Genomic DNA, 17,102 nt, shown 5'->3' with positions numbered 1-17,102 from the left:
AAGCATTACAAAACACAGACCAACGAAAAGGGACGGGGGGACTTTTTAAAAAAAATGGGAAAAAGGGGTACTGTTCCCCTTTCTTCTTCATAAAAGAAGAACGAACGAAAAGAAAAGAAGAAAAAAGGAGGAGAACTGGAAAAATTTGAAAAAGGAGCACTGTTGATCCGTCTTCTTCAGAGGAATGAGAAGAAGAGAAAACCAAAAAAAAAAACTCTACTCCAAAAGCTTCACTCCCTTGCGTCCGAAACACCCCACGACCCCTTCCCACCGTCGGACCCATCACCTTCCCGACGCTAAACCAACCACCTCCGACCAGTCCTAGCAACCTCCAGCCCAGTCCGTCGACCTCCGTCCATAACCACCACCCAAACGAACGCCATAACCACCACCCCCCACGGCCAAACACCGACTGAAACCAGTCGCACCCCCACGCACCCGCCATTGCTCGTCGTCAACCTCAGCTCTAGCCTCACCCCCTACTGTCCGAACGACCAAAAAAACCAGCTGCGACATTCACTCCTTCGCGCCCGTCGACCATCGTTCGCCATCGTCTTCCTCATCTCGCAACCAGTCCGTCAACCACTGCCCGCAACCACCCCCCGTCGTCAACTGTCCAACGATTTCTTTGTTGCAGCTTCACGCAACAGTGCTGCGCCAAAAATACGGCAGCTGTTGCTGCGTCGCTGCGTTGCTAAGTAAGCTCAGTCGTTGCTTCAGTCCGGTGAGGTTGTTTTGTTCGTCGAGGTCCGGAACGTCGAGGTCGTTCCGAGTTTTCGTTGTTGTTCCATGTTCGGTGAAGTCCGGTTCAAGTTTCGTAGGAGGCACTGTTTGTCGTTCTAGGATTGCCGAAGTTCGAAGGTTGGTGTTCTTCGTCCTTTGTTTCATTTCATTCATTTTGCATATTATGGTTCAAGGCAATAAATGAAAATATTCTATATTTATGAATGTCAACGATGCAATTTTTGTTGTTGTGTTAAAAATGGTATTTTATGTTTAGTTACTGCATGCTCAAAGTTAATATGAGCATATGAACGAGGTTATTCTATTTTTCATTTTTTATGGATATTATTACCGGTTAGAATCGTTTTTTTAAACTCGGATGGCTTCACTAGTAGGAAATTGTAGTTGTTTTAAGTTTCCCTTAAAAGTGAAAATGAGACGAGCCTCGCAAAAATAAAAAAAAAAATAAAAAAAAAAACAAGCCGCGGGGCCCTCTAAACGTATATATTAAATACTTAGATTCCGGGACGGGCCGTTTAGCAAGTTTCACGGCCCTACCCCAAAAATAATAATGCGCTAGTTGCTTTAGGCGCGCCTTTAATAATGTTATCTCCCTAAACTCGGGTGCACATTTATGTGACCCAAATCCAAATCTCAACAGAGTCGAAATATGTCTTTAGTCACGGGCGCATTGATTGTGGCGTGGCCCGAGATGCATTTTCATGACGTTGCAAATTCTTTTTAAAAAAAAAAATATATAAGAATGAGATGAGCCTCGCCAAATAAAAACACAAATTGTGGGGCCCTCAGTAAATACTTGTTTAAATTACTTAGAATTCAGGAGGGTTGTTTAGCGAATTTCACGGCCTCCGCAAAATAATAATGCGCTAGTTGCTTTAGGCGCGTCTTTAATAATTTAATTTTCTTAAACTCGGGTGCGCATTTCATGCGACCCAAATCCAAATTCTAAAACATCAAATAAAATATGTTTCGGATTGTGGGTGCATTTCATGTGACACAGTCCAAAGATATGTTTTAAGCGATGTTCACATTTCTTAATAATAATAATTAATAAAGCGGTTAAAAGATAAAATTTGCACATGGTTCATAATTGTATTAAAAATCAGATAAATAAGCCGAATATAACAGTTGAGCGACCGTGCTAGAACCACGGAACTCGGGAATGCCTAACACCTTCTCCCGGGTTAACAGAATTCCTTATCTAGATTTCTGGTACGCAGACTGTAATATAGAGTCATTCATTTCCTCGATTCGGGATTAAAATAGGTGACTTGGGACACCCTAAATCTCCCAAGTGGCGACTCTGAAATAAATAAATAAATCCCGTTTTGATTGTCCTTTAATTGGAAAAAAACTCCTTTGCGCCCCCCCAGGCGCGGAAAAGGGAGGTGTGACAGATACCTTCCCTAATGCTCCCATTAGGCATAGAAGGGGAGGTAGGCTTCGTAGCTTAGGGTCTACTCGTGGTGATGGTTCGTCTATACCTTCTCCTAGTTCTGGTCCTTCTTCTAGAACCAGAGGTTTCCTTTCTCACAAATCTTCTTCTAGGGGGTAAAGAACCTTCTGAACCACTATGTAAGCCTTTAGTAGAGGAGATAGTCCCTACAGAACTATCTTTTTACCATGATAGGGAATCTCTTAGAAACCAGGTTTTCACTTTAGATCGTGCTGATGCTTACCCCACTCAAATTACAGAAGTTTTGACTCCTGTAGTTCGCAAAGACTGCCATTGGAGTAATGATTTTCCCATTATTATCCCTAATCCAAATCAGAGAATTACTTCTTACTTGACTGGGTTCTCTTTTGTTTATACATACCTTTTCACTTTAGGGTTCAAACCAGCTATTGACCCAGTCATTCTTGAATTTGCCATTTCTTTAATGTCTGTTTGGGTCAAATTGGCCCAATCATATGGAGGGTTGTTGCCTGTTTGAGGCATTTAACCAATATGGATAATGTTTCCTTTACTTTCCCTCATCTGATTAATCTTTACTCCCCTAAGCTTTTCTGTAATGGCGTTTTTACCCTAGTGGCCAGGAGTAAGAGGGTTTTGGTGAGCCCTGAAGATGACAAGGACCGTGGCTAGTATGCTCGGTTTGTTGCTGCCCCCACTGTTGGCATAGTGGGTGAGGATAACGTTCCCTTCTCTAAGAAGTGGAATTTTGCACGTAAGTCTTTTATCTTTCTCGTGCCTTTTTTCTTCAAGTTTATCAACTTCTCTAATTTTTCCCTATTTTTTAGCAACCATGGGAGTTGTGGAGGATATTCCCAATTTCTGTGGTTGGGTAGATAAATTACTGAAGACCGCACCAATAGATGGTAGGTCTTGGAGAACACTTTCTAACCGTTACGGTTGGAAAGTAAAGACTCATGGTAAGAGTTTTTATTTCATCTTTCACGCATATATATATATATATATATATATATATATATATATATATTTCTTTATTGCTCTAACTCTCATCCTTCTTTTTATTAGGATTTGCTATTCGAGGAGTTACTGCTGAAGCAGTTGCGGCCTCTCGTGTCTCTTCGGGAACCCGTACTCCTTCAGGGACCCGTATCTCTTTAGAAAGAGCCCGAAAAATAGTCTTGGGTTCTTCTTCGAAAAGGAAAGTTGTTGAAGAGAAAGACTCTGTAGAAGAGGAAGATGGGGGCTCCCTGGTAACGAGGCCATGAGCTATGAGACGCATCGTCTCTGATGAGGAAGCTGAAGTTTCCCCTCGTCTTTCTATTTCTCTTGCCGAACTTGTTGAAACCCCAGTAATAATTCCTGACGATGACGTCACTCCTTATGATACCCGTGAGTCTATTGATCAACTTTTCATCAGTTGTTTTGGTAGTGGAAGTTTAGGGCCTGTTTTAGATGAAATACCCTTATCTTCTTTTTCAACTCTCGTGCCTGTGATTCCTTCCTTACCAGCCGCAGCTGTTTCTGTTCCTTCTTCTACTATTTTCATATCTCCTACCGCTTATCCTTTGACAATTCCCCCTCATATCGTTCATCATACGAAGTGGGCTCTTCAAGTAGAAGTGCCGCTATGAGGAGGGTAACTATTGAAGTTCTTGCTGATAGCAGCCTTTTGAGGAAGTCAGGTCAGGCAGATGTATGGCTGGAGCCTTTAATTGGCCCAATTGAAAAGAAAAGCTGGAGAGCCATAGTTCCCTGACTCTAATGAATGATATCATACATGCCACTTTGAAGGTATTTTCCTTCTCTCCCTTCTTTACTCTGTAATTTGTTTTTATTTTTGGGATTCTTATTTCCCTTCCTTTTTAGGCCAATCTTATCGGCACAGAAATGATGAACAAAATCCCCTCTTGGAGAAAGTAGCACGTGATTCATAGAAGATAGCATGTGATTCTCAATTGGAGGAGATCAATTGGAAGGAACAATTTGAGAGTGCACAAATTGATATGGAAGATTTACAAGAGAGCAAGAGTACCTTAGAGCAGCAGGTGCGGGCTTTAACTTCAGAGTTAGCGGTTGTAAAAGCTTCCTCAAGCCAAGTAGAAAAAGAAAAAGAACGTCTCGAATCCTCCTTCTTGGAGCAACTATCTAAGGCCAGTGAAGAGAACAGAGAGTTGAAGGCTCTTTTGAGTCAAAAAGAAGTTTACGCTGGGGAGATCGTGCAAAGCTTAACTCAAGCACAAGAAGACCTTTGAGTCTCTGCTGATAAGGTGCGTGCTTTAGAGAGCTTCCATGCCTCTCTTCAAGCTTCTTATAGCTCCGCCTTGGCTGAAAATGAAGAGCTAAAAAATAAGATTGTTGATTGGGAAAGGGATTATGAGATCCTTGAAGAAAAATCTATTGTTGAGGTAAGTTGGGCATTTTTGAATTCACGTCGTGATACCCTAATTGAAGCTGGCCAAGAAAACTTCAATCTGGAGTCGGAGTTAGCTAAGATCAATGAAACCATTGAAAAATCTCAGCAAACTCAGGACTTCCCTTCTCCCGTTGTTGAAGCTCCCATGAATGTTGAAGCTGATACGGGTATCCCAACTCTTTCAAGCCCAATCGAGCCTATTGCTACGAGCCAAGTTGAAACCGCATCTGTTGATGCACCTGCCCAAATTGAGCCCGCTGCTATTGATGCTCCTGCTTCAGTTCCACAAACTTCTCAGTGACCAGTTTTAATCATTTGAATGATTTTGTTTTGTTTTTATTTTGGAAAATTGTAATCAAACCCTTAGCTTCATTTGAGGGTTGGTTTTGGAAATGCAAGTCCCCAAGTCTTTTACGAGGCAATTTGTATAAACAATTTCATAGTTTTATGACTAAGTTCATACTTAGTCTTCAGTTTTTAAGTATTAAGAAGTTTTTCATGTTATTATCTTAAACTTCTGTCTGCTTTATTCTTGCCTTTATTTTTAGGACTTATAGAATAATTTGCATTTTTGTTCTTCGAAAATGCTTCTGTTAATCTCATGACTAAGTAATTTAAACACGAGTTTTATAAAAGAGGGCCCTTTTATATTTTGACACTTAATGAAGAAGACGTCTCAACTTCATAATGGTGTTATCATACGATAAAAGAAATAGGAACACACATTTTTCGTTGAAATAACTTTGACAAGTTTTGAATAATACTTTACATATATTTGAATTACATCTATAACTTTCTCGTAATTATTTTTTTTGTAACAGATTTTTATAAAAGAAGAATAATAGACACGGGTTTTTTTCTTATAACCCGTTTTAGTACATAGCCTTTACCCTAACTATAGTGAGGTTTTTCTTTGGCCTTAGCTCGTGGCTCCATCTCGTGACTTTGTGATTTTTACTCTGCACTTGACTCTTTTAGGCTTGATTTTTCCTCAATCTTCTTTGCCTTGTTTATACACATGTCTCTGTATATTATGTAGTACCCCAAGTGTTTGAGTGTTGACATATGAAGCCTCGAGCACTTGATAGTTTCTCTCATTTGGTCCTTTTCTTGAAAAGGAAAAACATACGGGACTCAGAGGTGCGATTATAGATGAAGACTGCTTAACCCGTTTGAATTTCTATCAGAATAATTGTAACTCTAGGTCGGGAATTTTAGGTTATTCCGTGTGCCTTACAGGTCGTGACTCATCATTTTGTACGGGTTAGCTTTTTGCCTATCATCTAAAATCGTTAGTAAAATTTTAACAATTCAAGAATTAAATTTAAAATGGTGATACCTGACCGTGGGTATTCCTTAGAAATAATATCTCTTCAAATGAACATCATTCCAATGTGAAGGTAGTATCTTGCCATCCATTGTCTCCAGTTCATATGCTGCTTTCCTACAATATCACGAACTCTATAGAGTCCTTCCCATGTTGGACTTAATTTATCCGCGTTAGCTGCCTTTGTAGATTGAAAAACCTTTTTAAGCACGAAATCCCCCACTTTGAAGAATCTGAGGCGTGCTTTTCGGTTGTAATATCGTTCTATGACTTGCTTTTGTGTTGCCATTCTTATTAATGCATCTTCTCTCCTCCCCTCGAGTAAATCTAGATTGACCCGCATCTCCTCGTCATTAGATTCTTGTGTTGCCTGTGTGAACCGTGTACTTGGTTCCCCTATCTCAACTGGAATTAAAGCCTCAGCTCCATAAACTAATGAAAATGATGTTTCTCCTGTACTTTTTTTGCAGTTGTGCGATATGCCCATAAAACTCCAGGTAACACTTCAGGCCAGTTACCTTTTGATTTCTCTAATCGTTTCTTTAAATTATTGATAATAACCTTGTTCGTTGATTCTGCTTTCCCATTACCCATCGGATGATAAGGTGTTGATGTAATCCTTTTAATTTGCCAACTTTGAAAGAATTCCGTGATTTGAGCTCCAATAAATTGAGGGCCATTATCACACATGATCTTCTTTGGTACACCGAATCGGCATATGATATTCCGCCAAATAAAATCTTTGACTTCCTTTTCTCGCACCTGTTTAAATGCTCCTGCCTCCACCTATTTAGTAAAATAATCAGCGAGTACGAGTAGAAACTTTACCTGTCCTTTTGCTTGTGGTAATGGACCCACGATATTCATAGCCCATTTCACAAATGGCCATGGCGCAATGACCGGATGTAATAACTCTGCAGGTCTATGCATATTGTTACCGTACCTTTGACATTTATCACATTTGGCCACGAAACTTTCTGCCTCTTCTTCCATTTTAGGCCAGTAATAACCTGCCCTAATTAAGGTTTTCACCAATGACCTTCCTCCTGCGTGATTCTCGCAATGTCTTTCGTATATTTCTTTCATTACATACTCCGATTGCGAAGGTCCGAGGCATCTTGCTAAGGGACTACCGAACATTTTACGATATAAATTGCCTTGCTTTAAGCAGTACCGGACAACTTTCTTTCAAAGCGCATGAGCTTTTTTCTTATCATCAGGGACGGTACCATACTATAAAAAATCAACAATCTCGTTCCTCCAATCCCAAGTTAAATTATTAAAATTTACCTCATTCTTATCAGGATCGAGAACTGAATGAATTAAATGTATAACTGAGGCATTTGCATTGCTTGCCACATCAGCTGCAGATGCGAGATAAGCTAGGGTGTCCGCTTCAACATTTTCATCCCTTAGTATTTTTATAACTTTCCAGGTTTGAAATTGCTTTATCAATTCCCGTACCTTTTCTAAGTATTGTTGCATCCTTGCTTCCCTAGCTGTATAAGTCCCCAGCATTTGATTAACCATGAGTTGTGAATCACTCTTGATTATAATCTGATTTATGCCAAGCTCTCATGCCAATTCTAGACCTGCAATCACAGCCTCATACTCCGCTTCATTGTTAGTTATGGAGTGACATTTAATAGCTTGTCGAATGCTTTCACCCTACCAAGACAATCCCTAAACCTGCTCCTTTTACATTAGATGAGCCATCAGTGAATAAAGTCCAAGTTCCCGGGTTATCTCCATTGAATACCTGTAATTCTTTTTCTGCTTCTAATTGCATCCCCTGGCTAAAATCAACCACGAAATCAGCTAACACTTGTGATTTTATAGCAGTTCTAGGTTGGTATGTGATTTCATATTCACTTAAATCTATTGACCACTTAGCTAACCTACCTGATAACTCATGCTTATGTAATATATTACGTAAAGGGTAGGCAGTTACTACAGCGATAGGTTGACACTGAAAGTAAGGTCTTAACTTTCTAGATGCCATGATTAATGCAAGTGCAAGTTTTTCTAACTGAGGATACCGTGTCTCCACATCTAACAAAGATTTACTAACATAATAGATAGTGAATTGTTTACTTTGTTCTTCTTAGACCAAAACAGCGCTTACCGCAACTTCCGAAAAAGCAATGTAAATGAGTAGTCTTTCCCCAGCCTTTGGTTTTGCCAGCAAAGGTGGATTTGATAAGTATCTTTTCAAATTCTTGAGTGCCTGTTGACATTCCTCATTCCATTCAAAAAGATCCTGCTTCTTAAGGGCTGAGAAGAATTTAAAACACTTCTCTGATGATTTAGAAATGAATCTTCCCAAGGCTGCAATTCTTCCTGTTAATCTTTGAAATTCTTTCTTGTTTGAAAGTATATCAGGGATTTCTTAAATGGCCTTAATCTGTGCAGGATTCACTTCAATACCATAGTTAGAAATAAGAAAACCCAAAAACTTACCTGATGCAACACCAAATGCACATTTTTTGGGATTTAACTTCATATTAAATTTGCGCAAAATTGAAAATGTGTCAGATAAGTATGATATGTGATCTTTTGAATACTGGGTTTTAATAAGCATATCATCTATATATACCTCCATAGTCTTTCCTAAATGCTCTTGAAACATTTTGGTAACTAACCTCTGATACGTTGCACCTGCATTCTTTAGACCACAGGGCATTACTTTATAACAGTAAGTTCCCCTGTCTATTATGAATGAAGTTTTTTCTTCATCTCCTGGATCTATTTTAATCTGATTATAACCTGAATATGCATCTAAAAAAACTTAATAGTTCGTGACCTGCAGTTGCATCAATCAATTGATCTATGTGTGGTAGTGGAAACGAATCTTTAGGGCAAGCTTTATTAAGATTCGTGTAATCTACACAAACCCGCCACTTACCGTTCTTCTTTGGAACTACAACAGTGTTAGCTAACTAGTTAGGATACTTTACCTCACGAATGGAACCAATTTTTAGCAATTTTTGGACTTCTTCCTGAATCACCTGATTCTTGAAAGTTCCTTGCTTTCTTTTCTTTTGCTTGATAGGAGGGTATGATGGATCTTCATTTAGTTTATGAGTTATCACCTCCGGTGGTATTCCTGTCATGTCAGAGTGGGACCAAGCAAAGCAGTCCACATTAGTTTTAAAAAATTCAATTAACTTACCTCTCATACCTTAGCTAAGATTGGCTCCAACATAGACCTTTTTATCAGGCCATTGAGCAAATAACACGACAGGCTCTAACTCCTATATTGTTGTTTTGATATTTTCATTCTCTTCTGGTTCTTGAATGGTATCAGGCCTTGAATCTACATCTGTTTGCCCTTGTTCAGTTGAGGTTTGTTTTGTGGTGTCCTCAACTGCCTTCTGTGATTGCTATTTACCTTCATTTCTTGTGCTTATATCTGCAACAGAGTTGATAGCCCTGGCTGTATGTTGATCTCCACGAATTTGATAGATTCCCCATGGCGATGGAAATTTAATAACTTGATTCAAGGTTGAAAGAACAACATCCATTTTGTGGATCCATGGTCTCCCAAGAATCATGTTGTAAGCCATCTCCATATCTACCACCTGGAACTTTGTATCTTTGACGACTCCTTCAGCGAATATGGTGAGTGTTAACTCTCCTTTCGTGAGGACACTAGAATTATCAAATCCAGATAGAGTATGCGCCTTTGGTATTATTTTATCTTCAGCTTGCATCTCACGTAATACTCTTAGCAAAATAATGTTCACGGAACTACCTGGATCAATCAAAACTCGTTTCACATTAGGATCATGTACAATTAAAGATATTACCAGTACATCGTTATGAGGGTTAATACACCATCTGCATCTACATCATTAAATGTAATGTTGTCTTCCTCTAAAACATGCCGCACCCGTTTCCCTTGGGTAATTGTTACTTTGGAAATTTTGTTAGCTGCAGTATATGATATACCATTGATGTCTTCACCCCCACTTATAACGTTGACAATTCTTTTGGGAGAAGGTGGTTTTGGAGGCTCCTGCCTGTTCTTCATTTAAGTTTGCTTGCCTTTCTCATTGAAAAACCTAGTAAGATATCCTTGTTTTAATAAATGATCAACTTTACTTTGTATAAATCTGCAATCTGCTGTTTTATGTCGTGGTCATTATGAAACTCGCACCAATGGTTAGGGTTGCGCCTGTTTGGATTCGATCTCATTTCCTTTGGCCATCAAACCTTATCTCCCATGCTTCTAAAAACATCTACGAGCTCGGAGGTGCTGACGTTGAAGTTGTAACCACCGAATCTCGCTTTTAAATTTCTATCATCATCTCGTGACTCATAGTTGTTTCGCTCGTTCCTAAATCTTGATGAAGAACCTGATTCTCTGTTTCTTGATCTATGATCGTACCTCTGATTATCCTGCTTTGACCGTGAGTCCTTTCCCGCAGGTCCCATGTAAGGCTCGTACCTATTTTTACGAAATCTTTTTTCAGTCTTCGCACGTCTTGAACTTACCTTTTCTTCTTTTTGAACTCGTGGAACAGTATCTTCCTCAATCCTCAGCTTCGTGCTATACCTGTTATAAACATCATTCCACATTGTAGCTGGGAATTCTCGAAGGCTTTCCTTGAGTCTCCTCGTAGCTTCCGAGTTTTTTTCATTCAAATTACTTGTGAAAGCTATAGCTGCCCAGTTGTCAGGTACACGTGGCAATGTCATTCTTTCACGTTGAAATCTGTCCACGAATTCTCTAAGCAGTTCTGAGTCCCATTGCTTGATTTTGAAAATATCCTCCATTCTTTTCTCTACTTTTTGAGCTCCCGAGTGTGCTTTGATGAAAGAATCTACAAGCTCAACAAAAGAATTTATAGAATTTTCGGGTAAAAGAGAATACCATGTTAGCGCTCCTTTGGTGAGCGTTTCACCAATTTTTTTGACTAATACTAATTCAATCTCCTGCTTAGTCAAATCGTTGCCTTTTACGCCCATTGTGAATGCAGTCACGTGATCTCGTGGGTCTGTTGTTCCATCATATTTTGGAATATCAGGCATTTTGAACTTTTTTGGAATTGGGAGTGGAGCAACACTTGGCTTCCAGGGTTGTTGCGAATATCTATTTATATCTACCCCTTTGATTATGGGCGGCACTCCGGGTATCTGCTCTATGCGCTCACTTTGCTCCTTGAGCTGCTTCTGCAAGGTTAGTACTAAATTATGTAAATCCGAATTAATTACATTACCTGGTTCTCTCTCATGTGATTCACTGGGAGTTCCACCGCTGCCTGAGTTAACAAGCCCAGAACGAGGGTTTTCCAAAGTGTATTATTTGGAGTAGTTGTGGGTGTTGCAACAGGTAACTGGTTAACGAGTGCCTCAACAGCTTTGTTGACCTGAGCAGCAATTAATTTCTGCAAAGCTTCATCAACAGCTTCAGCATTTTCAAATTGAGCATACTCGTTTATTTGAGACCCATCAGGAGTACCCTCACAAGATTGCCGTGGAGAGTCTCATGGAGTAGGAACTTGAGTGTTAATATTCTGTGGATCTCCCTGATTTTGTTGGTTCTCTTGGTTTCCTTGAGTGTTGTCATTGTTGTTCGACATAATTGATGCAACAAGGAAAGTTAAGTGAAAAGAAAATAGATTATCAGTTTCTCGGTAACGGAACCAATTTGTTTAACCAAAAAATGAAATTTTAGTCAAAGCTAGAATTTAGAAAAACACGGGTTACTGATAATCAAAAGAATGTATAAAAGGAAGTAATTTAGGTAGCAAGAGAGTAATCAAGAGAAAAATAAGTAAACCAAAATTTATTCCAATAGTGTTTCGTGTCCTTACAATTGATTCGATATCTCCCTTTTATAGATATCTCCCTTTTATAGATATACGTTTTGTCCAAATCATAATGAGGCTATTAATTATGAGTAATTAAAGACATTGAATGCTACGTTACATAATCATTACATTCAATACAAATTCTCTAACGTATTCCACATTTAATGCCTATTAAATGTCGTATCTGCACTCTTTTCTATTGTCAGATCATTCCTTTTGATTCTCGGATATAAATAACTTAGATAGGTACGGGCGTTGAGTTATTTGAATAACTGCCCGTGCCTTTTCCTCTGCCATTTGCTCGTATCTGTTGCAACTCGTGCCTCTTGGCTAGTTGTAATTCTTTGACTATTTGACCAATCCACGTGTCTCGACACGTCACATTTATATTTAAATACAATTTTCCCAATACAGTTCTATAACACTTATTTAACATATCATACTATATTATAACTTATTTTAACATATATGTATATATTTATGAAAGCATGCGATTCTTTTTGTAACGCTAAGTTCAGTCCAAGTAAAAGCAATTCAAAGATCAAAGTTTAAGAAATTGACTTTGAGCCTAACTAAATTTTAAAAGTTGAGGACTGCCCAAAATTATATAAGGAGATCAATGACCTCAAATTTCACTGGACAAATCAACAAATAGTCACACACACAAGGAAGGCTACGTATAATAATGTGATGACAATCTTTTTCGACATTGACTTGGACAAATATGGCTATACCATGGAAACTGTAAACTTCTATGCACTTAGGTCGCTTAAAATTACATGCAATTTACTGATAATAAGCGTAATTAATAACTTAAAGAATAAGACTAGTAATAACATTTTACAGCAGTTAAATTATTTGCACTGATGTGTAAAAATTTCTTTACATTGTCGATGACTATAAATAAAATCCATATAGCAATGAAATAAATTACTGGATAGTACATTAAACTGCTAGGGATGAAATCCGACTCAATGTTTTCTCGTAAAACACTTACCATAGCTGAGGATGAAATGAAGTTAAATTAAACGGAAAAAAATGGAGACACGTCCACTCCAAATATCATGTTAGAAATCACTCCAACCCCAAGTGTTTTCACCAGACCAAACATCACTTGCCCAATTCTTCCACTATTTTGATATTGTGGTTGTGGCGCATGCATGTTAGATGGACTAGGACGAAATGGGCTAGAATTAGGATTCCAATATGGAACCCCATAAGCATAACCACCAAAATGTTGTGGCTGAGGGAATACAGATGGTGGAACGTATGTAGGAATTCCTCGGTGCGATGATGTTTTCTTTTCACATTGTACCACAAGACAACCCATATGAATGTCGAATTGACATAGTTGACACCTATAACGCCATGAAGAAGCGTTACATGTTCCTCTACAAACAGCACAGCTTCCTGGTTCGGACGAGCTTAGAAGCCTTAAAGGATGAGCCTGAATTTACAATCATCATCAAAATGCTTGCGTAATCAGATAAAACTACTTTATAAGTTGTGATCAACATGATAGAGTTTGTGGATTACATGACTTATCCTATGTTTTTAATCTTTTAGTATAGTATTTGGTTTATTTAGCTACCAAAGAGCTATTCATATATTGAAACTAGGGGTGACAATTTGAACCCAAACCCATTTAACCCGCCTAATCCGTCCAGAGATTAATGAGTTGGGTTACAAACACTTTAGCTTATGAGTCAATTTGGCCTGAACCCAAATTAACCCATTCTAACCCATGAAACTCATCCAAAACAAAAGGTATCTCAACCCAACTTATATAGAAATTTATTTAGTTGCCCCAATTTTACTTTTTTTTATTTTTTTTATTTTCAATTTTGTGTTTTTTGTTTTTCTGCACCATCCACCCTCCCTAACCATCTCCTTCCGCTCCCCTAAATTTTTTTTTGCTCATACCCTCATCTTTCCCCTCCTATTTTACCATAGCCATAAATGCTACGTTGACTTTTTTTTTGAATTTTTAATTTTCTATTTTTTTCTATACCACCCATCCACCTCCCCCCCCCAAACCCCTCAAAAAAATTTTTTTACTTTTTTTTTAAAATTTTTAATTTTCTGTTTTTTGTTTTTTTTCGTTCTTCTGCATCACCCATCCGCCCAACCCCAAAAAAATTTCAACTTACACATTTTAAGGTAAAAGACTTTTTTTATACAAGATGAGCATGGTTTTAAAACATGTGTCAAGTTGGGCGGGTTGGATTATGACCCATTGTTTAGTCCATCTTGACCCAACCCATCTTAGCCCAAGTACACTTTGGGCTGGGTTGGACAATGACCATTTTTTGACCTAACTCATCATGACCCGCCCAAATTCAGCCCAATCCGCCTATTTGCCACCCCCTAATTGAAACACGCAAACAAAAGGGGTTGTCGTCCCCCACCAACAATCCTATGGTCGTAGGTTTGAGTCACCAAAGGAGCAATGCTCCAACAAAGGGGTTCTAAAGGTAGGGGAACTTAAAAAAAGAAAATAACAGGTGTTAATTATGTGGAACATTGTAGAGATGTTAATGGGAAAACTCTAGATAAAATGCAGGTGTAATTTCTTTTGTTTTCTGAATTAAGCCTGATTGGGTGGGGTGGGGTGGGGCTGGGGGGTTGACCTAGATCCGACCCGTATATCAAAATTCAAAAAATGTAGATAAGAGGGAACATAAATTAGGTAAGTTGGAATCTCAGTGTATGCATTAAGCTTTTCCGAGATAGTAACTTTTTTATAGTGAACTATTACATAGTAGTATTAAGGACTGATCCTCTAGCTCTGACTTGAAAATATTACTTTCTTCTCCCCAATTTATGTGTTAACATTTGTATTTCGAAAGTCAAACGAGTTTATTTACCGGTAAGATTAAACCATTTTCGAAATCTTAGATCACTTCTAGGTATTCAAGAAATGTGATAAGTTTAGGTTTATTGTTGTTGTTGTTGTTGTTGTTGTTATTCTAAAGGGTCTGATTTCACCATTTTCGAAATCTTAGATCACTTCTTGGTATTCAAGGAAGGTGATAAGTTTACGCTTATTGTTGTTCTTGTTATTCTAAAGGGTCTGGTTTCACAATCTATCTCTTATTTTTAATTCTCTACCAAAGGCGATTAGTTCTTCGTTAGCTAATTGTTGTTGCTAGGATTCAACTTCAAGAATAGACTTCTTGAATTCAAGAAACTCTTTCTTTTATTCAATCTATCTTTAATTTTGTCGTTTTCGTTTCTTTATTTTCTTTTAGCTTCTGCATGTTTTTGATTTTTTGCAATTTTTTCATATGCTATTTAAATATTTTAATTATTATGATATGTACTCCGTTCTTTTCAATTTATGTGAATCTATTACTATTTGGAGAGTCAAATAAGATTTTTTTAACCATATTTTTGATAAATACTTTTTAAAATATTTTAAATTATTATATATTGTGACTTATAGTAGTAATATATAAATTTTATTTCAAAATTTTTAAAAATTCTATGTCCAAATTCACATAGAAAACTAGTTAGTTTGACCAGTGTACGACAAAAAAGTTCACATAAATTATAACGGAGAGAGTAATAGTAAAAAACTTAATGGTTCTTATTTTATGATCAAAATTAAAAAATTTAATCCTCAAAATTTAAACTGTGTCACATAGAGGGAGTATATAACTTTCCTAAGAAAAGAGGCTGAATGGAGAAAATTCCAGTTTCACATTCTTTTGCAAGTGGAAAGGGCAATATCATGGTGAACATCTTTAAAATCATTATGAATTAAGGTACTCTTTCTTGATAAGTCATTAATATGATGGCATCAAAAGTAAAACCATGAAAGTCATCCTTAAATAATGTATTGGTTTTAGTATTTAGATTGTTGAATGGTTTGCAATCCATGAACTAAAAATTCCATACTAAACTAATTTCCCAATTAGATCGTTTAGATTTCTAATAAATTACCTGATGTAGAGCATGACGCAGAGTTTCAGGCAACTGAGTACAGAGGGGGTGGACGTCAAATTCACAAACCTCACACCTATAAAACAGGCCTTCAACTGAATCGCAACAGACGTTGCAAATGCGATCGAATTGGCGATTGCCTTGTGGCTTGCGGACGACGAGCTTGAGCGAATGATTTGGATGCATAAAAGAAGAAAGAATTGTTGGGCATGTTCCGCAGTATTCATGCAGGTCAAATTCGCAACCATGACAGCGATATCTTTTACCTATGCCTGGGATTTTGCAACCATCACATAAGTATTTTGTGTTGGAATCATATACTGTTAATGAATGCTTTGGGTGTGTGAAATGTTGTATGGTTGTCTTTGGGAGAGGTGCCATTTCTGTAAAAAACTCAGAAGTTAAAGAACTCTGAAATAATGGAACCTCCAAATTAAGGGCAAGAGGACAAAGGAAGACTTTATTGGAATGCTGCTCCAAAGTCTTTCACTCGTTTTTTTTTTTCCCCATATAAAATACATCAACTAGCTTTTACTTTATTAATACTACTTCATCAACACTTATAAACTGGATGCTTCCTAATAATTAATTAAGAGACGACTTGGACGATTTCTGTAGCTGACTAATTGTAGATGCTAGTTCTTTTTGTTTTTTTTTTTTTAAAAATAAAATTGCTACTTAAAGATAATATTAGTATATATAGTACGTACTGTGTCATATATTACAAGTTGTTGCGTTCGACAAATTAAATGTAACCATTTCGAATCGTCTCTTATACTAATCGGAAGCATCAAATATCGGTGATGAAGAACTAATATTAGTCAATTTATGGTTGATGTATTTCCATCTTCTCTATGCATTATCGGTTTGTTATCTGTTACTACCAACCAAAGATAAAACTTGGAAATTCACCATATTTAAACCGCAAGATAAAACAAGGAAAGGGCACCGTAAAGAGGAGATATCCAGTCAAATAGCAGATTGGAAAAAAAAAAAATTATATAGCAGATCGCCAAACTGTACATTTTTTCTCGCAATATGGCAACTTAAATAGTACTACAGTCAGACTCAGGGATGTCCCGACGAATTTTGTGGCCTAACGTCAAATTTTACGAGGGTTCTAATATTTTTTAATTATTATTTTTTTAGTTTGAAGTCCATTTTCTCGTTTTTTTATATACAAAGTTATTAATAATTTTTTTATAATCAATATTTTTTCTAATAATTGTTTCTCAATTGACAATACAGTTAATCAATTTAACCTTTCTTCAGACATTATTGAGCTTAGTTAAGATTTTATCAATTTTAATTTCGGAAAACTTCTTTTTGCTAAAGTAACGGTAACATGAATTATTAACATTATTCTATAAACAATATAAGCATTTGGAAAAGAATCAAATCTTTTTATTTGATTGAGTATATCAATTAAACTATTATCTTCTA

The 17,102-nt window shown here is 37.3% G+C and overlaps 1 non-coding gene across 1 annotated transcript; it reads right to left on the bottom strand.

The window, feature by feature from the left end:
• Positions 1-12,541: 12,541 nt before the first annotated feature.
• LOC104247346 (uncharacterized) lies at positions 12,542-16,134 on the bottom strand. Its single transcript, XR_011401064.1, has 2 exons — positions 15,660-16,134; positions 12,542-13,161 (listed from the first exon to the last, which is right to left on the bottom strand). It is a non-coding gene; the product is annotated as an uncharacterized protein (transcript).
• Positions 16,135-17,102: the final 968 nt, after the last annotated feature.

The sequence above is a fragment of the Nicotiana sylvestris genome, chromosome 7, assembly GCF_000393655.2.
Source record: "Nicotiana sylvestris chromosome 7, ASM39365v2, whole genome shotgun sequence".
NCBI lineage: Eukaryota > Viridiplantae > Streptophyta > Magnoliopsida > Solanales > Solanaceae > Nicotiana > Nicotiana sylvestris.
The sequence above is the reverse complement of the archived record's forward strand: the minus strand, read 5'-3'. Positions and strand labels throughout refer to the sequence as shown.